We start from the raw sequence: 22,842 nt of genomic DNA on the forward strand, positions 1-22,842 counted from the left end.
AAAAAGAAATGTTTTGATGAATAAGTTGAAAATTTCAATTTTCTTGGACGGTTTCGAAACATGGACTTTGAACAATCATTTAAAGTACGTGCAGTATGTAACTTATGCTACAATTCAATACTTTGATGTCCATAGATTAACGGTTCTTTGATTCTCATTGATTTTTACACCATTTAGCATGAAATTAATTCACTATACAATTAAATCATTGAAATTATTTCGTTAGGTCTTTTATTATAACGAACGAATAGCTGCTCGTTTTTTGGATTGATTTCGATGTGATCTCGAGGGAAAAAAATGAATGAATTATTTCGGGTACGTCGGCTTTTCCTACGTGATCTGTGCATGGTCGTTTACTCGCCGCGTGCCAATCACGCTGCATTCACTGTTACATTTATAATTGACGCGATGTGTCTGAGCGTGGAACACCATCACACCTTCTCACATTCTTACATCGATTTTTACTGTTTTTGTTGTGGCGACTTTGGCCATCAGACCGATTGCTGGGATCAGGAATAGCACATGAAAACTTTATGATCCGTTCAGAGTTTTGTGCAAAATTTTAATTGTTTTTCCACTTTTCTACTATCTGCTATTCCATGCTATTCATTATCGTACTCAGTTCAAATGAATCATCAACATCCATATTCTTAATGAGCTACTGTAGGGGAGGCTGGGTACGATTGTGCCAGGGTAGTGACAGTCGTCATAACAGCTAAACTATACTGGTTTTGAGATAGGGTTCAAAGAGAGAAAGATGAAGTATGATTGTTTGAACAAGTTTCCATTATTGCTTTCAGTAGGTGCCTATAGTAGGATCAGGAATAGCACATGAAAACTTTATGATTCGTCCAGAGTTTTGTGCAAAATTTTAATTGTTTTTCTACTTTTCTACTATGTGCTATACCATGCTATTCATTATCGGACTCAGTTCAAATGAATCATCAACATCCATATTCTTAATGAGCTACTGTAGGGGAGGCTGGGTACGATTGTGCCAGGGTAGTGACAGTCGTCATAACAGCTAAACTATACTGGTTTTGAGATAGGGTTCAAAGAGAGAAAGATGAAGTATGATTGTTTGAACAAGTTTCCATTATTGCTTTCAGTAGGTGCCTATAGTAGGATCAGGAATAGCACATGAAAACTTTATGATTCGTCCAGAGTTTTGTGCAAAATTTTAATTGTTTTTCTACTTTTCTACTATGTGCTATACCATGCTATTCATTATCGGACTCAGTTAAAATGAATCATCAACATCCATATTCTTAACGAGCTACTGTAGGGGAGACTGGGTACGGTTGTGCCAGGGTAGTGACAACCGTCATAACAGCTAAACTATACTGATTTTGAGATAGGGTCCAAAGGGAGAAAGATGAAGTATGTTTGTTCGAACAAGTTTCCATTATTGTTTTCAGTCAGTGCCTTACATTGACATGATCTGTAGACCGCATCGCTTTTAAAGAGTTAAAAGTAAGTTTTTATGTTCGATTTCTTTAAATAATAACGGTTAATTGTATACAGTCAGTTAGTTTGTTACTTTGCTGTAAGTTGAACATTAGTAGTTATTTACTAGCAATTAGTTTTTCCTTAGATAATTCAGCTCAGTAATAATGAAGATTTGTTTTCAAAAGTGTACGTTGGGTATGGATGTGACAAATTTTGTGGGTACGGTTGTGACATGTATTTTTTGTCCTTTTCGCGTAAAGATTAGTCAGATTAATCAATTAAAAAAATCTAACTTAACAAAGACAAAATACGCAAGAGAAAGGAAGAAAGAATCAATATAAGAAAAAAAAAGATTTTACAAAGAATTCTTGTTAGCTTTGTTTAAAAAATCATGTTTTGTTATATATTTTGATATATATATATATATATATATATATATATATATATAATGAATTGAATTTCTTAACATGCTTACTGATTTTTATAATATCTTGTAGACAATAATGGTTTGTCTACAATAATTAAGGATAAATAACAAAAGGCTTATTATAAATAACTGAAAATATCTATTCTTTTTATTTTATATCCCATAGAAATTCATTAAGGTTTTAATCATAATAAATAAAGATTGTTCTCATTAATTTCTTCATTTGTCACCCTTTATAGAATACCTATGTATATTTTTTTAAGTTCAACAGTTAAAGAGATGCATGATCACATAAATCTGCATATAAAAATCATAATCAATCAAACTACAATCGATTTTCATCTAGATTGTCATCAATATGTGACAGAATTATTTATATACTCATAATAATTATTGTTTTTTTCAATATCTTACAAACTATTAAACACATATGTTGCATCTTACAAGAAAAATAGTCAACTTGTTTACGATTATTATATACATAATAATATACATTAAAACTTGATATGTTAGGTACTTTAACCGGGACATAAGCATTTTAATTTATATATATATATATATATATATATATATAAATGTATGTATGTATATGTGTGTGTATTTTTATACTTATATATAAATTTAAACTTTTCTTTTTATCTAAGAATGCATGTGCTGGTCTAGTTATGGACCAGTTTAAATTGCAAATAAACACACTTGTGAATAATAATGTTTATAGGTATATATGTATATATATATATATATATATATATATATATATATATATATATGTAGGGCAGGTTGGGGCATAGTTTTTGGTATTGAACATAAATGTAGTTATAATTTTAATATTCCAATACTTATGGTTCTATAGATTTTGATTTAAAGATGAATCTTTACGTTTATATAATATTATTCAGTCGTGTACTAATTTATTATTATTTATTTCTTACGATTTGAAATTTATCCTATACACGTGTTGATTTGTAATTGTTTAGTAATTTTATTGATCAAATTGTGTAAAGTTTCAGTAATATGTCTCAAGGCACAATAACCTACACCATTACTTAATTGTATATTAACTAATATTAAGAACGTTTTTAGGGAAGTTATGTACAAACAATTAACTATATACTGATTATTAAAAGTGATGGCAGACATGCTCGTAGTTGACTTTAGCATCCATATCTTCTATTCTAAATCCCAACAGTTATTTTATTTATTTCTCATTAGTACATAACTAACTGTAATCTATTAATCCTATCCAATTAATTGGAAGGGTTGTTTCTCAAAAATAGATAGATGTTTTCTCCTTACATATAATAATTTATGTATATATACGATTGCTCGGACGTATTTTTGTATTATTATATTAGCCATGAAGGTGACAACCTTCAGGGCATTAAGTTTTAGACGGAATAGTTGCTACCCCTGGTAGAGGGGGTAGCGGTTTTAATTGAACTAGTTGTTCACTTCTAAAGTAAAGTCCGCTTAACAACATGTATAATAAATATGAATATATTTTCTTTTATTATAACTTAGTGATAAATCAGTGATTGTAATTAAGAACTGCAACAAATACATTATATACAAACAAATCAGTGTTTAATACAGTCCGCAGTTACAAGGGTTAAATTATAACCCAACAACCTGAGTTATCGAAGGAGAGTTTCAATAAATTTCATAACTACTTAACAAAATACAACGATTATTAGGAATTATATTGAGGAATGAAGTAGGTTCATAAAACTGCTTTAAAATTTAAATAAACCAGCTCCTTCATAAATGATCTATTTCATTATTTGAGGTGATTAATTTTGTGGATGCTGGACAGAGCTCTTTTATTAATTATACTCGTAGCTTGTCACGTAGTTTATACAATATAACGATTTATACTTAACCTTCATCTTACCCTATTTTCCGCTATATATTATCAAGTTTGCTTGTACTTATGGCTGGCAATGTCACAAGTATTCAATGAAGTAGTTATTCGCATTATGTGGACTTGAACGTAACCTAGTTCAACTTTGTCACAGACTGGACGTGAGTGAATTTAACGATGCACTTGGCCATTGTATCGGTGAGGTCAATGTGAATATTCACATTCGTTTAACAGTTTTTTAGGACCCAATAACGAGAAAGATAAGCATCTGAACATAATAAAACACAGAATAGTCGAGTTATTTTGATCTATAATACTAGGAGAAATTTGCATATTTTGTGCTATTTGTTCAATTTGACAAGAAGGAGTACAAAGTCATTGACATGCATATCTGTAATTGTTTGAAGTGTTCAGATAGTTTTGAAAAATTTAATCTGCTAAGCATCTAATAGGATCTAATAGTTTAAAAGGATTTCAATAATTTTAATTTTTAGAGCATCAGCTCATTATTTTAAATCTTACCAATTGCATTATATAAACAGTTGGTAAATATTTTGGTTTCAGAAGTATTGTCTAATTTTAAGATAATCTTGAGACTGCTTAAACTTTGTTCTTATAAGTAGGTGCATACGATTTTTTTTCTTTATTTGTGAAGCAATCAGAACTATTTGATGTTCTATTCTATAAGCTGTATTGAGCACTGCTTAATTTTCTAATAACGAAATTAATAGTAATAGTAAATTGTCTTCACTATCTATGTAATATTGTTTTCATTTTGATACTGAAGGCGATTAGAAGGCAACCCCGCGATCATATTTTTTATTGGGATTTTGCAGCAAAGTCTTGGTCAGCTATTTTTACTTGAAAAATATTGCTATCTATATGTTCAAATGAAAACCGATACAGTGTAGCTTTAGGCTATCCGAGGCGGGGGTTGGACCTGGAACTTCTGGTTCTGGAAGCCCATAACTCTACCCACTAAACCACGGGAGAGACTACCAAATAAGAAGAGTTTGACGTGCATATCGCTGATTTTTTTCAATGCACATTTGATTCAGTTTCAAAACTCTTTCAACACAATTTCGAATTTATACACATCAAACTTTAATTGTACTAGGATATTGGTATATGTTTTGCTATATATGTCATAGTAATCACATTTTTTTCTTACATGACTTAAACAGTTTAATTATAATTTATACAGTTTACGTACAATATTTAATAATAATATTGATAATACATATATCGATTAAAATGCACATATCTTACATGTGAAACTATTTGCTTCCTCAATACTACATTGCGGTTAATTGTTTGATACGAGCATATTGTGATCTCGTCAGTTCTGATAGGATTACTTCCTACATTCATTGCATTTTCATAAGCTAAGAGTTTACCATCTATTTCGAAATGAAATAGATTGTTTCCGGATTAAATTGTTCTAGTGGTGCATGGCATTGTGCCTTAAGGCAAAGTGCTGGAACTTCCCGTACTGAAAATTGATTTTTTAAATAAAGCTTTAATTTTTTTTTAAATTAAAAAAATCTAATTTTGAGAATTTTGAAATTGTTGAAAAACAGACTTTTGAAAAATTTGGATTTTTTCATATTCGGAAATTTTTTGAAATTTTTGAACTTTTTTTCTAAGCAATCGCGCCTCTTAACTATTATAGAGATAAATATAGAAGCCCGTAAGAGCCACGTCGCAGACTAACAGGTAAATATTGATACGGAACCCATAGAAAAATATAAATAAAATTCATACTTATTATTAAAATCTTTATAAAATATCTGATAATTTGATGTGCATATGCCTGATGATCATTTTTGACCGCCGAATGGCTTTTTTTACTTTTTGTTTATTGGGTCCCCGAAACCACTAGACCTGCTTTTCCAAAAATTTAATAAGTTTTTTATTTTATTAATACAAATAAAGTGTTTTTGGAATCTTTCAAATCGGATTATCCATTCTCCCAAAAATTGAATTATCATTTTTGGCACTTTTTGCCCGACTGTCTCTTAGATTCAACAGTTTTTCTTATATAACTTAAAAAAGACCAACTGAAAATTTACTTGGCAAAGATATAAACAATAAAAAATAATAAATAAAAAAGTAAATTAAGTTTTGAAAATGCAATTTTACAAGAGATTCAATGAATAAATAGTTATTCTAACTCTGCTGATGATTATTTTCGACGAAATACTAGATCTTGGTTATACACACGCAGTGTTAAATCTGTGAAAATGTGCCCTTGATATTAATATTTTTCATTTGTTAAATAATGTAGCAATTATTTCGTAAATCCCTTCAAAATTATAAATATGACATTGAACCTGTTTGCTATGTGGCTGTCCCATTTTACCCCGCCTATGGGGTAAAAAGAACCAGGTGACAAATTTCTGAAAAACAGAAAAGAACACAATTGCACAATGATGAATTAGCTAGGCGTTTTACTGAACATAGTCAGATAGTTGCTTGTTCGATATGTGTTATTTCTTTTGATATAATTGTTTTGGTTTTCACAATATAATTGCGCAAAATCAAATTTGACTTATGTGCCCCGCGCTACCCTATCAGTATCACACATTTACTAAAATATGAAATCATTTCTATTTGATTTATCTTTTGAGAACATTAAACCGTTGGGAGGTTTTATGGTTATATACAACTCACACGGTTCAAATAAATTCTGTATAATAATTTTATTTCTATAATTAAATTGGAAAAAATTCTGAATGTTATTGAACACTAAAACTAATAAATAATATTATTAAATACAATTCCTCTCGCCATTATTTGAAAGTTATTACCCAAGTTATATGTCACGATTTGGGTCGTCAGTCATTAGTTTGGGAAAGCGAACAGCCAGGCAGTGTATGTTGTATTAGTAATGTTCACGTTGATTTTTCACATATAATAAATCTTGAACATGAATGTTGGCTTTTAGATATGCGCATTTACTCTATGAATGACCAGGTAAGATGGGAATAAATCAAGAATTTAATATTTCTTAAGCAAATTGCATCTTTACCAGTTGTGTATTTGCATACTTTGTGTACATCACTAGATACAACAGTCACGTGGTTATACAGAGGTCTCTTACAATAAATCATTTGTCCGACATTAATTAATGTCAGTATGTTATATTTTCTTTGTTTTGTGATGCATATTCAAATATCATAGAATTATAATTATTTGTAGTGTATACAACTGTTTATTTGATACAGTTAGTAATAGTTTCATTTATCATTTGTCGCAATACTGATGCCGTATGACTCTGACTGATATTAAGTTAAACTATTTGTGTTTAGAATTGTTCCTCAATGGCAAATACTAAAACTTCCCATTTTATAAACAAATAATAACTGAATAAACTAAAATTAGGCAATAGCAAATATGTGACAAATATAGAAACATTTTAAAAAGTGAATTTTTGATAATATATTATTTGTCAAATAATTTTAAAAATTGTTTTTTTTTCTATTATTTTGTAAAAATGGAAATCTGTTGAAATATTTAATAATTTGAAATCTATATATCCATACAAAATCCAATATATTTAATTAGATTTTGCATTGTCGTTAATTATTCTCTAACTTTAACTGGTATAAATGAAAATACACTAAAAATATCACACATGAAATTAATCAAATATGCAATTCGATCTCATTGCACAGCTTAAAAATTATCATTATAAATTATATTGCTAGAAAATCACTAACTGCCATATTAATATTAAGCCACATTAAGTACATCAGTATGTGCATCGAAATATGTCAATACAAAAATTGCAACAAACAGCTTTTTTCTTCAAATTTATTAAAAAAATCATTTCTGATTTAAGTAACATATGTTTTTTGAAAATAATGCATGTGGGGTAGACCGGATCTTAAAGGCCCCCCATCATTAACTCAACAACAAGTAAAGTATAGAGTTTTTTAATGATACTTTTCAAAGTAGAAGGCAAAAATATATAACCTGCCTTAATTCTTATGACGTCGCCATCAGAAAATAAACGAATATTCATAGGAAAAGTACTTTTTTCGTTGGTAGTTTTTTTGTTTTGTACTTTTTTATTTAGTTTATGATACCTAAATATAATTTTTACGTATAGTAGGAAAAAGTTCCGTAACGCCGGACGGCACCTAAAGCCGGACACTCTATTTAACACGTATTATTTAAGCGAGTATAAATCTTTTTATTTCAAAATACAAGTTAAAGGGGCGCGGGGGGCAGGATCACGCGCCAAGACTTACCTGTGACGCACACGTCCACGGCGGGGGTAACCCTTTGTTATTTTAGGCGCAAAAATACGGCGTTTAAAATATTAATGGAAATAATTCTACTGTATTTATGCATTTATATTTTAGTGGCATTCAAAAATAAAAGTAGTACTTGATTGTTATCCGTAAAATGGTAGAATATTATTAGATAGATATTTTTAGATAGATATTTTTTAGATATTTTAAACAATTTTAGTAGGTACCACCAAATGAACGAAATTGTCTGTCCCTTAGCACCGGACACTAAGTCGTCCTTTAGCGCCGGAAATAAACATATTGATATTTCTTATGGGAATTGACGTAATTTATTCTAATTATTTAATTTTGTTCTGTATGAGTGCTAACGGTCACTACATACCGCCATTTTTCGTATTTATTAGTCAAAGACTGAAAATCTTATGATGAATGCTCCAGCTGAGAGCATCGGTGTGGCACAGCCAAAAGGGTGGATAATAAGTGTTTTTTCGCAATATCGAAGAATATTCGCAAAACACAAATGTGTAAACATTCCAGAGTGTGGAGATGGCTACATTAGTGTTCAATGCTGGTTATTTTGAAATGTCCGGTACTAGGTGCCACTTTGTAAAATCATATTTTTTGTTACCAAAGTTTGATTGATAGTATTAATTATTGTTTAGCAAAGATTGCGTTTTTGTTAATTTAGTTTGATTTCTAACTTTGTTATCTAACATAAGTCATAATTTAATAAACATTTTGTAAAATATTTTTGATTAATTTATAAACTTTAATTGTTTTATGAGTTGTAGTGGTATTGGTACTGTAGTCTCCTGGTTGTTCCTTTTTACCCGGCTAAAACATATTTCTAAATTAGACAGTAACTGGTAATATCACTGAACATAGTTTGATAGTGGGTTGTTTGATATGTGCTATGAGCTGTGATGTAGGTTGCTTAAGTTTCACAGTATAATTACTGAAAATACAATTGGACCATTGTGTTTCTTTACGTCGAAATCCACTAGTAATGTATTTTTTAAACAAAGCATGTATATTATTTTCTAGTAACCAAAAATTCGTTCAATCTCAACAGGGAAAAATTAGTTTTTTCATCAAAATCTTAAATAAAATGTTCAGATTTAAACTAATATGATGTCTACGTTCTGGAATGCTATCTTCATTATTTGGTTTCTGACCAAAGTCAGGCATATAAACTTTCGGTTCTCTAAAAAGCAAAATATGCTTCAATTTCCATCCCCGAAGGACAACGACTTACGGCTTTCCGGGAGCGAAGGGCCGGCACTTATGCAAGATCGCGGTAGCATAAGAATGGCGCATCCGCGATACGTGTTTTGATACGCAATGAATTATCAACACACGTCCAATTACTAAAGCTGCACTGACGGTAATCGGTTCTCGCCCCGGGCACTATTCATAAAACTCATTGGGACTATTGGCCTTGCGCGCTCATATATCATCCAGAGCGGCTGCTGGCCGTTCTAAGCGCCGCCGCACCAATCTACGCTCTAATAACACGACACATGTCATATTTACTACCTAATGAATTGCTAGTCTAAGAGTATTACTTAATGGAAGTTTCAGTTGTTTATCTTATTACACATAAAGCTAATTGAGTCAGTTTAAAGTTTTGTTCGAAGCAGGCCTACACACGTCGTTTTAGTTTGTAAGAGATAATATTCTCTGCACACAATTAATATACAAAGTTGCTTTTTTAACATATTTATGATCTCGTTTGTTGAATTAAAATTATTACTAATCTTTGAAGCAATGGAATTCATTGCTCAGAGCGAATTTAATTATTAACTCCTATTCCCATCTAAATGCCTGATGATGTCAATGTATCGCACGAGTATCAATTTTTTAACCAGGTAACTGCAATTGATTCGTCTTGGAGATTTATAAAACGGTGACCATTTGCTATTTAAATAGATTTTTTTAAAAAAAAAATCTGAAATGTGAAATTCTTCAGAATATTTTGGTATAAAATAAGTAAATGTAAATGGCATTTTACCTTAAGGCAAGCTGCATGAACTTCTCAAAATGGAGAAATAATATAGGGGGAAGTCTCCTAGTGGCGGACACCTAAGGTTATTTATAAATAAACCAAAAAATATTTTACGAAATGTTTATTAAATTATGATTTATGTTAGATAACAAAGTTAGAAATCAAGCTAAATTAACAAAACCGCAATCTTTGCTGAAAAATAATTAATATTATCAATTAAACGTTGTTATAAAACTATATAATTTTAAACAGTGGCACCTAGTACCGGACATTTCAAAATAACCTGCATTGATCACATATGTAGCCATCTCCACACTCAGGAATGTCTGCACATGTGTCTTCGACGAATATTCTTAGATATTGCAAAAAAAAAATACTATTTATCTACCCTTTTGGCTGGGCCACACCGATGCTCTCAGCTGGAGCATTCATCATAAGATTTTCATGTGGCCGTGTGCGTCACAGGCGAGGCTTGGCGCGTGATCCTGTACCTGTGTGCCCCCCCATGCCCCTTTCACTTATATTTTGAAATAGAAAGATTTATACTTGCTTAAATAATACGTGTTAAATAGAGTGTCCGGTTTTTGGTGCCGTCCGGCGTTACGGGACTTCCCCCTACTTAATCAATAATAATTAAGATTTTGCATTCAATTAACATTTCCTACTGTTTATTTTGAATTTACATCTTTATATGATATTTCAATGAATTTAATCCATTCATTGTTAAGTTTTTTTAATGAGCACTGTTGTTTAGTTTACGAGACCTTAATATAATTTTCAAGTATACGTTATTTAATTGTTTTATAAGATGAATTGTTATTTTTAAGTTAGAATCACCTATTTCGATTATATAACCTTAATAATAGCTTACATGTGGGTGGGGTAAAAAGGACCGACTAAACCTTTATCCTGGCAAATGTGTAAGCAATAAAAACTGGTAAATAGAAAAATAAATAAAATAAATGAACTCTGTTGATGAATATTTCTAACGAAATACCAGATCAAGTGAAACATGTTATCTCCGTAAAACATGTACCCATGAAATTTATTTTTTTTGTTGGTTGAACAATGTAGCGTATATTTTGGAATTTTTTTTAAAATTAAACATTGGATCTGTTTTCCTCTGGTTGCCCTATAAGCTGACAAATTTACAAAAAATAGTGAAAAAAAACATTTGTTTGACATGTGTTGTGTGTTGTGATGTAGATTATTTGGTTCGGACAGAATAATTACTTAAAGTCAAATTCGACATTTGTGCTTTGCCCTATTAGATTTCAGATATGTACTCGGGTTTGGTAATAAGCACGGAATTGATATAAAATGATGATATTAAACTTTTACACTTGCTTGAAAATTCCTTTTATGCGCAATCGCCTATACTCTACTTAAGCAGTACAGATTCAAGATTTTCCCTTCCTTGAGAAGTATGCGAGTATGTTCATTTTTTAAATTAACTAGTAAAAATAGTTTATTTTTGCCATGTAGTTTATAGAGTAATAACTCAAGATAGAGAAGTATGCTGTAGCCTGAATCCTTCAGATTATAGCATCATGCAGCGACCGTCGAGAGCGCTATGTCTATGTACCTTTGCTTGAAACACCTTTGCTTCAGAGCGCGCTTATGTTTTACGAGTTTACCATAATGTTTTTATTATGTCGCGTAACTATCATATATTTTCATGCCGGGTCGGTACAGACAAACAGACTAGATAAACTCTTGGAATCTGTAGAAATAAATAATAATGATAATAATAACCAACAATGTACTGTACCTTAGAGCTTCTTCATGCGATCGACGGCTGTGTTTCATATAGAAAAACAGTGTTGAATAGCACTAAATAAACGCATCGAACATTTTACGCATTCGTCTCGCGACGATAATTGAAGGTGACGGCCTACAATCTACGACCGTTGCGTAATGTGTAATTTTACTTGAATATGCATTTGCATCGATAAATTTACACCCACAATTCAGTTTTCTCTACAAACACTTGAAATAATTATATGCATATACAGTAGAATCCTCTTAGTATGACTCCGCATATATTGACCAATCGTTTATTATGATGTAAATACACTCCACATTTGGTTTTCATATAAAATTCTTTATAATATAATGACTTCTTTCACAGTGACATGTTGCTTATTATATCGCTTTTTTTTAAAAAAAATAAGTCTTGTTGTAGTGAACGATAAGCAATTCCTTTGCGTCACGAAACCTATATTCAGATTATTTAACAGCCCCAAAAATATGGGACAAATTATATACAATAGTATTAGAAGCTGTTTGTACAATAAAATGAAAAAAAGACATGCAAAAATTACAAATTTATCATATTTAATTTACAAATTTATTGTATTTGAAAAGGTATTTGATTGTGCATAAATGACTAGTTACGTGCAATTTTTATTTTGATTTAATATGTATGTATACGCATGTAATGTAGTTATCATAGTATTCTATTAAAATACTTACATATATATTTACATAAAAAAATATTTTCGAATTTACTTAAACATGCTGAACTAAAGGCCTCTTTTTTTCTTCAATTTTTCTTTTAAAATACTATTTAAAAAATATATTTTATTCAGTGTTTCGGGGTTTTTTAATATCCCTTTGAGCTTAATGATTATTCCAATTCAAACGCTCCAACACACATCAAATAATTTTCTAATTCAAACACTCAAAACTTATGAAAATTCACAAAAAAGTATGTATGAAAAAATTCACCGAAAAAACACTGTTTGGGGTGTTGTTTAAAAATGAACTTTTACTTGTACTAGTAACTAGTAATATTTTACTAGTTGGAAATTAAGTTCCTGAAGAAGGGGACATCTTATATCTCTGATACTTTGACTAAAATATTTTTTTTTAATAGATAAAAAATGAAGAAAAGAGAAGGGTTTTAGTTCAGCATTTTAAAAATCATAATATATATTTCTATATATACATGCCATGTGTACATATTGATTTCTCGTAGGGAAATTTTTACTGATTTCAAAAATTCAAAAAGCTATCGATTCCTGATAGGGAGATGTGCTGATTAGTTTTTGGCAAAGGCAGGTCCAGCCGCTTCGGAGATATAGAGCAAAAAGTGCTAAAAATGACAGTTTTTACGAGAACGGTTTTTTCTTTTAATTTTCAAAAAAAAAATTTTTTTGGATATTAAAAAATAATTTGGATTTTAATTCTAATTTTAGCTAAAGTTCTAAACATTACTTATAATACTTCTAATAATTATAATCTATTTGAAAACATTTATTATTCTTCGAATATTTCATTAAGGTACGGGAAGTTCCAGCAATATGCCTTAAGGCACAATGCCATACACCACTAGTTTTGTTTCTTCATTATCCATTTGTTAATATTTTCCCAAGAACAAAGTATATGAACAAAATTCAAGGCGTCATGATGAATAGATGTACCTTTGAATAATAGATGTCTCTATCGATGAGATATATTAACCTTTTTATATACGATAGAAAACAATATTTATTAAAATAAAAGTTTTGATATTAGGTATTTAAGATATATTTATATTTGATAGATTTTGAAATCGGATGAGCAAATCATTTTATATTTCAATAAGTTAAACTCTGCTTATTTGAAAACAAGTCTATTAGTTTCAAATTTCACTTACTTAATTTTGTTATTAAATTTCGCTAAATATAACGTGAAATTAATTTATAACTTAAGTAAAAAGATTCATGTCGTTTGAAAATATTTGAAATATCTACTGTTGTCATGAATAATGATATATTCGTATGTTTACGGAAACCAAACCAAAACTCTTGTACAAGATAATTTACAACTTGCAAGTAATTTGTACTAAATCACAAAACTCTCAAAACTACTAAAATATTACTTAAGCATATTTCTCGATTTTCTTATGGATATACATGCGAAAATGTATCTGAAAGCTTGTTTCTGATTTTGAGATTTACGGAGTACGCTATGGGGCTTTTTGGGACACTGAACGATTGGCGATTTTCGCTGAAGACACTTACTTATGCACGGTCCGTGGTGTTGCTTTCAATGTACTATCTGTATCGTGGAATTCTCGCATATATTTATTGCTATGTGCATGATCAATGAATTATAGAATTGTACTTGTACCTGTACAGGTACATTTGATTAATACGCTTCAGGGCTTTATAGATCATATCACATATTTTACGTGATACGTTTCCTGCATCATAATGCAATTACATACCACCCGTATATTTACTAAAATTTTGTTTGGGAAATCATACAATTTGAATTATTAAATAAATGCAGAGGGCTTAAAGTTTTTTATTAACTTCAAAATTTTTTAACATCAATATTTGAAAGTAGAGGTTATGTGATGTGCAATCAATCATAGCCTTAAATCAAGCTATTAGGAGATAAACAGCCATGTTAGAAAATCTATAACAAAACTATTTTCTTTTGTTGTTAGTTTTTTTTGTTGTGAGTACTGTTATTTAGTCTACGAGACCTTAATATAATATTTAAGTATACGGTATTAACTTCCCGTAGGGCAAGTTATAGTAATCGCAAAAAAGTCGAAAATGAAAATTTTTATATATCTTTACGTTTCAGAAGTTTCTGAACATTTTGGCATACCTTAGAAAAAATGCATGTATGTGTGTGTGTGTGCGTGCATGTATGTGTGTGCGGATACAAATTTTCGTCGACGATTTCGGGAACACGGATGAATTCAAAAAACATTCGATTTGTATTGATAAGGAGACGTGCTGATTAGTTTTTGGCGAAGGCAGGTCTAGCCGTTCCAATGATATGGGGCAAAAAGTGCCAAAAACGGTAACTCAGTTTTTAAGAGAACGGAGCGTCAGATTTGGATAATTCAAAAAACATTTTACTTGTATGTAACAAGATGAAGAACTGATCAAATTTTCATGAAGGCAGGTTTAGCGGTTTCAAAGATATAGTAATAAAAGTAAAAAAAATGCCATTTGGCGGTCAAAAATGATCATTAGATATGCACATCAAATTATCAAATATTTTATAGAGATTTTAACATTAAGTATAAGTTTGGTTTACATTCCTATGGGTTCCGTACTAATATTTATCCGTCAGACGACGACGCGGCGCTTACGCGCTTTGACATTTCGTCTCTATGCAGTTAAAGCAGTACGATTGCTTTGAAAAAAAGTTCAGAATTTCCAAAATATGTCAAAATAAAGAAAAACTTTTTTTTTTCAATAAAATTTTTTTTCAAAAAAAAGTATTTTTTTGTCAAATTTATAGTTTCTCAAAAATCTATTTTTTTAGAGTAATTTTTTTTCACAAATGTTCGTCATTTAAAAAAAAATTGGTACGGGAAATTTCCGCAATTTGCCTTAAGGCACGATGCCATGCGCCCCACTAGTTTACAATGTTATCTTTGTCAAAAATGTGCATAATTGGCATAATTGGTTGACAATTGTAGCTATTATTTCGCCTATGGGGTAAAAAGGGGCAGATACAAATTTTTAGAAAAATAGTAGAGAAACACATTAGGTAGTGTTTGTAATTAGGAATTAACTGGGAATTTTACTGAACATAGAACGATAGCTGGTTGTTATGTGTTGTGATGTACTTCATTTGGTTTTAACAGTATAATTACTTAAAGTCAAATTGTACAAAGGTGGCCCTAAAGTATACATAAATTTAAAACCATTCTTGACATTATTTTTTGTTGAATTCCTGGACTTTTTCTTTAATAATAAATATTTAGCGATGAAATAAGTAATAAATTTTTCACCAAAAATGTATCCATCGATACTCACTAAGTCATTTTCTTTAGCGATTTGAGTCATACTAACTATTGTTCCCCAACAACGTTGTAATAAAAATTTCATCTGTACATATTGCGGATATTTGTATTACAAGCACAGTTTGTTATGCGATGAATCAATATTAAACATCTTTGAAAATTCTTAAATACTTTGTCAGAAGTGTTTACATTCAGTAGATTGAAAAAATCAAATTGAGAATTATTTGCATACGTTTGTTGAAAACATATAGACAATGCATGTTAGAATGCCGGTAACACAAATTGCTTTCAAATAGCTCAGAGTACATTTTGTGATTAGCAAAACAATTCATTGTCGATAGGAGTTGGATAAATTGTGAAATTTTATTTATAAATAGAAGGAATTTAAAATAATTCAGTATTAAAACATTATATTTTGTGATATGTTTTAAAGTTGTTTGTGTAAAAAAGTGAAGTAATTTTTTTATTCATTGCTAGTTTTATATATATATTAAAAATTTTGATCTCAACATTTAAAAAAAAATAAAAAAATAGTGGAACTGTGCTTTTTGGAATATTACTGGAAATTCCAACCTATAAAAAATTAGTGGTTGAATAATTTAAATAACACATATTTTCTCTTTCTAACAAGTTAATAATACATTTAAATATTTTTTAACACCAATGTTTGAACGTAGAGGGAAAAAGATGTATAACCAGCCATCACCTTGATTATTACGACGTTGCTATCGGGAGATAAACGGCAATGTTTGAAAATCCATAACAAAAATATTTTCTTTCGTTGTTAGTGCTTTTAGGGGGGAGCACTGTTGTTTAGTTTACGGGACCTTAATATCATTTTTGAATATAGATTATTTAAATGTTTGGTAAGATGTATTGTTAATTTTAAGGGGGTATTCAAGTGTAGAGCGATGAATTTTAGGTCATTTTTAAAGTTTCGTAATAGGAAGCAATGAATATTTTTACTATCCATTTTTTACCACTTGTTTATTAATATTATTAAAATACAAAACAAAAATTAAAAAATAAAAAAGTTGAAAATTGTAAAAACTGGCAGCTGATGAAGTGGGTCGTCTCAAAAAATTGGCACCTCAGTTTTTACTGTTTTTTTGAGTTTCTCGAATTTTTTAAAAATAGTAAAAATTGGATTTTGGGGATAATCCTAGTTCGGGCTATAGATAGGTCTATAAACAAGACTCTCTGAACATTTCAAGTGAATCGGTCGATTAAAACTCGAAAGATCGTGTCAACAGTACTGAAAAAGTCTGTTCTGAGAAAAACGCATTTAAAGATTTGCGTGAAGCCAAACCAGTATGGAGACTGAGTCAGTAAAATGCCTATATCTCCGAAAATAATTCAAATTTTCGAAAACCTTCTCGTACCCATATTCTTAGATAGTAACTTTGGAAATATGAAATAAAATAATTCGATTTTTTTGAATTTTCACACTAGAATACCCCCTTAATTTAGTTACAATAGTTTTTTATATAACCTCTACAAAAACTTACACGTGAGTGGGTTAAAAAGGACCAACTGAATCTTCGCCCTGACAAAAAGTAAATTAAGTTAAAAAAAGAATTTTACAAGAAATAAATTGAATAGCGTAGCTATTATTTCGTAAAATCCCTTTGAAATAAGAAATAAGACATTTGGGTAAAAAGGACCAGGTGACAAATTTTTTAAAAACAGCAAAAACAACACATTTCTACAATAATGGGAGTTTTACTGAACATAGTCAGACAGTTGTTTGTTGGATATGTGTTATTTGTTGTGATATAACTGGTTTGGGTTTCACAATATAATTACTCAAAGTCAAATAGGATCTACACGCCCCGCTCTACGCTAATATTGAGTTTAGATTTCAATTTCGTAGATCACTTAGATCGATAAGATTTCAGTTGTATTGAAATCTTAAACGGAGCTCATTATTGAGATATATAATTCGATCGCCTGCAACAATATACATTCTACCGCATCGGCGTTTCAAACCGATAAACAATGTAGAAGAGCACGTCTTTGGCGTCCCATAGTCTTATCTTTTGCAACGGTATCAGCAATATCTTGGTGGAAAATTTTCGAAATAAGGAAATGGTCTGCGGAAATCTTGCTGGAATTCGCGTGGATCAGTGTTGCGTAACAAACATTGCGTAGTATAGGATCGTGCTCGGGCGAACTGAACCGAACCATCGCGTCCAGGGACCGGACGACCGCCAGCCGATTCCCTCGAACTGTTGCGTTGCGGTGAGCGCTTCTGCGATCCATGACGTTTATATAGCTCAAACTTAATAAAATCCAGAATCCATTAATTAATAAATTAATTAAATACGTTTAATATTCAGGTGTATGCTGCTATCAGGAGCAATGGCTTGTATAAAAGTATTACTCATTGTGGATAATTAATGACCATTAACTAGTGGTGCATGGCATAGTGCTTTAAGACAAATTGCTAGAACTTTCTGTACCGTAATTTAAAATATTTATTAGCTTTGAAATTTTTGAAAACTTTTTTTGAGAATTTTGAATTTTTTGAAAAAATTTGACTTCATGGAAAATTAGATTTTTTGAATTTTTTTTGTTTTGAAAATTCGAATTTTTTTCAAAGCAGTTGCGATACGTCGTTGTTTATTAAACGAAATATCGAAGTGCGTAAATATCGACCGCGTTTTAGGTATAAAAGTCAAAATAAATACCATTGTGTATTTTCCAGAAAATACAAAAATGTTGCTTTAAAGATACAGAACAATGAAATTGTATTCAAGTGTGAATAGCTCAAATGTATAATTTATTGAATAGTAAGGGGTCATATTTCTAACTACGACAATCTTTGGCCGTAAATGACGGCAATCAGGAATATACATATATACCGAAAAATATACGAAACGAAATACATTTATTTAATCTTTTTTCCATAGCCTGAAATAACAACCCTTTAGAGTACAAAATTTATCAGTGATATCATTAGCATTTAAGCAGTAAAAAATATTCAGTATTATATTATTACTTCTACACAATTATATAATTGTGTAGAAGTAATAATATGCTAATCGAACTACGCGATATAGTATTAATTTTCAAATGGAAATAGCAGAAGAAAAATTTTGAAAGCAGAAATATTATGTTTTGCTTTTATTACAAAGTTTACTACATAATTTTTATATAAAATTAATCCAAAAAATCAATTAGTTTCTCATCAAAAGGAAATCATTAAATTGAATTTGATTCTCAAGTTTTGCGTTTTTACTTTGGTCAACACTGCTAAAAGTACGAGTCACTGAGTTGATCATCTGGTTGACCGAAAAATTTTACAATCCGTCATTTATTCGTGAATTTTTTAGAAAAATTATTTTATTGATAATTATTCATAAATTTTTATTTCAAATAATTAATGGGATTTGACAAATCCTTAGATACATAAACAGCGTACTATAGAAACATTTGTTTCGATTATTTCGGTTTCAAAATTGTCGGAGTCGTGGAGTTGTTTAGCAGACATAACTCCACCATGAAGCGGAGTCAAATCCGAGTCGATCCGGCTTCGGATATAATAAGCCCATCTCTACTCTGAAACGCTGCACCCTGCCTTACCAAATATTTAATCAGATCTTCATTTTGTCAATCTCTTGTTCAGCATTTTGTTATGCGAATTAAATTGGAGTATATTTTTAGTTATATTTGAATTTTCATCCAATTTGTTTTACATAAAAAAAATAGAGGGACAAAAACTCAGTAAATTTAATTCTATAGATGCAAATCAAAAACAAAAAAATTGTTAAAACATTTTTCATGTAATTTTGAATGTTGTGTAAGTATATTTACTGTCTATAAATATAAATTATAGTAGTTTCATTAGCCTAAAACAAATTAAATATCGATAAAACAATATAAACATTGCCACACTTTTTACGATTTGCTTAGAGTTTTCGAAACAACAGAAAATGGACTTGTCCATATAACGTTCAACTATATATAGTTTAATAATAATGTAAGTTGTTTAAAATTTATGAAGTATTGATTAATGGAATAATAAAAAACGGATCAAATATTAAGTTATGACTCATTCATAAATGGCTTATATTAGAACTTTATAAATGGTTAAAGCTTATTTAAGAATATGCATGCGTTATATGATGCCTATGTATTGGTAACTATCAACAGTAAGTTCAAATTATTTGAAGACAATTTGTAAAATGGTAATTTTTATGCCTTAAAGATTTTACAAATATTTTCAACATTTTCAGAAATACATTTGATAAAGTTTTCCCAATGATTTGTTGCATTTCTTACTTTCTTGTCCTTCGGATGGTAGTGGTTCGCATTGCACGGTAGGTGCTCAACTTAGCACGGCCGACAATTGATTGTCATAAACCGTTCAGCGCGCGGTGATAGAAAATGCAATTACTTTTTCCGATCGAAGAAAAATTACAGCGTCGTTTGTAAGACGATGAGCCATCATTTTTATATTCTTCAAGGTCGTGGGAAGAGTCTCATTTTTCCAAGTACGTTTGCACGTACTTCGATAGCTAAAATAGGTTTTCATTTGTCTAATCGAAATATATCAAAGCAGCAATACATATATATATATATAAATATATATATATATATATATATTTATGGTGGTTCTTAATATGGACATTTTAGAATTTCCTTGCTCCCAAGGGCTCAAACGGTTCCAAATTGATAAGAAACAATTCTCTGAAACTTTTAGCTCTTAATATTGTCTTTTAGATAGAGCGCATTTCAATCAAAGATTTGTATGGAAATAGCATGAAAAAAATTTCAAAAATTTTGCAGTGCGTCGAATTTTCAATAAAAAATGACACGAATTTTTACTTTTAATTCATTTGTCGCTACGTTATACCTAGAAATTTTTATTTTTAATTTTCTGAATTTTTTCCATGCTATTTCCATACAAAGTTTGATTGAATTGCGCACTATCTAAAAGTTAATATTAAGAGCTAAGACTTTCAGAGAATTGTTTTTTATCTATATATATACCCTAATATAGTAGTATCGACTTAACATTTTTCTTAATTCCATTTAATATAGGTATTTAAGTACAAATTTCAAATAAATTGATTTTATTTTATTATTTGCATTTAATATTTTAATCTCAAGCATATCTTAATTACTTTACGGTAGTAATAATTTCTGAATAACATCTTTAATTTTTATTCTACATAACAATTTGACATATTATATATTATTATTATTCAAGTACAAATTTTAAGTGAACTGACATTGTGGCAGTTCTCATCTCATGTGTCAAACAATTCCATTTTATCTTATTGTTTACACATTTTCCAGGGTAAAGTTTCAGTTGGTACTTTTTGAGATATCGGTGGTGAACCTTTTTACCCGCGGACCTTTGAGCTTCGCTCTACCCTACATATACTACATATTCTACCAAATTTTCTATAGAGAACAGATTATTTCAGTACCTATTTATTTTCTATGATAGGTTTTTATTATCAGTTAGAGGTATGAAACTGTCTAATGGTTATTATGAAAAAGTTGATGTTAATAAATAATATGAAATCTCGTGACCCGCCAAATTTCTCATGATTGTGCAACTTTATAAAAATCATTTATTAAAGTAAATCATATCATAGCAAATGTTACTACTAACCACTTTTCTTAGTGGTCCAGACATTAGTAAAGAATGCGGAAAGCGTAATCAATCTTATTCACGGAGGAGTTCCATATAAACTCATTCTGAGGTTATAAGTATTGTAAAGTGATTGGTACTTTTTGAAAATTTTACTGAACATTGTTGAACAGAGATTTTTTTTAGAATAAGATCTCTCTTTTGTCATTATTTACTAAGCTATACAGTAAATGGGTAGTACTGCCCTAGAGCAGGTCCGTGAGTTGTTATGAGCTAAACTCCAACTTGATTCAGGAGATAACAGTGTGAGTTGTTTCTCATTACCATTTTACACCGTAGTGCACGAAAATATGCTATTTTCAGTTGGAAACACATTTTTTGTCCATCGTCCATTTTTAAGTGACTGTAACGCTGAAGCTATACAGTGGGTTTATATTAATACTTTCTATATCAAGAGATAATGTTATTCCATTTATATTTTTTATGAAATTTTTAATACTACACTTGCTTCGGCAGAATGGTATCTGTAATATTTTTAAATAATCATATGTGACAGATCGAATTAAAATTTTTCTTTGATTTTCGATTTAATCTTAATACTAAAATTGTTGAGTTTCTCCATATTGAATCTAATTATTAAAACTAATTCTATTTTATTCAATTATCAATAGTGTATGAATGCTGTGATGTTATCGAATCTCTCTTCAATTACAAAACATACTATTCAAAGTAACTTTATCTTAAATATTTTAAATAAACCAAGAAACGCAATCAAATCTGCCGCAATAACAAATCCGTTTGCGTTGCCCGAGACGGGCACTGTAATATCGGAATAGTTCACAGATGTTACTATTAGATTAAGCTACGTCAGTCTGTTTTTATTTACGTACAATAAAACACGAATTACGAAAAGCCCAGAGCGTTATTTCCGTATAAAGGTTCATCTTTGTTTTAATATCTTGCGCGCATCAGGTAACGTCCGTCGGTACTATTTCGTCTTATTTCGCCTATATGCCTAATGCATTAGTTTTATATTATGATTTTCTATGATAACAACCGATAGTGAAAGAGCTGATGTAATAAATAAACTATAAATTCATTATAGTTATAGCATTATATCGGTTATAAATTAAAGTCAATCGAAATTTTACTGCATTTTTTTTTTTTTCTAAAAAAATACAAAGGCTGACAATTTTATTTGTACAACATAGTAGTTATTACATATTCAACATCATTGATTATAAAATAATCACTGAATTATTTTATAAATGATTATAAAATAATTCAGGCTTGGGCAGCCTGGTGTTGAGCAGTAGTGACTTCGATTTTCACTTGAAAATATAGATAACAATATATTTCTAACAATAACTGAAAATATCCCTTACCGGGTATTTCTGCACCAATAACAAATTCATCAGTATTACAGAAATTTAAATATTAAAATATCATCACATAGAGATAGGATAACCGTTCGGGTC

Source organism: Ctenocephalides felis, unplaced genomic scaffold (assembly GCF_003426905.1).
Source record: "Ctenocephalides felis isolate EL2017-DRISC unplaced genomic scaffold, ASM342690v1 CF-g0.4_SCAFFOLD_01886, whole genome shotgun sequence".
Classification (NCBI taxonomy): Eukaryota; Metazoa; Arthropoda; class Insecta; order Siphonaptera; family Pulicidae; genus Ctenocephalides; species Ctenocephalides felis.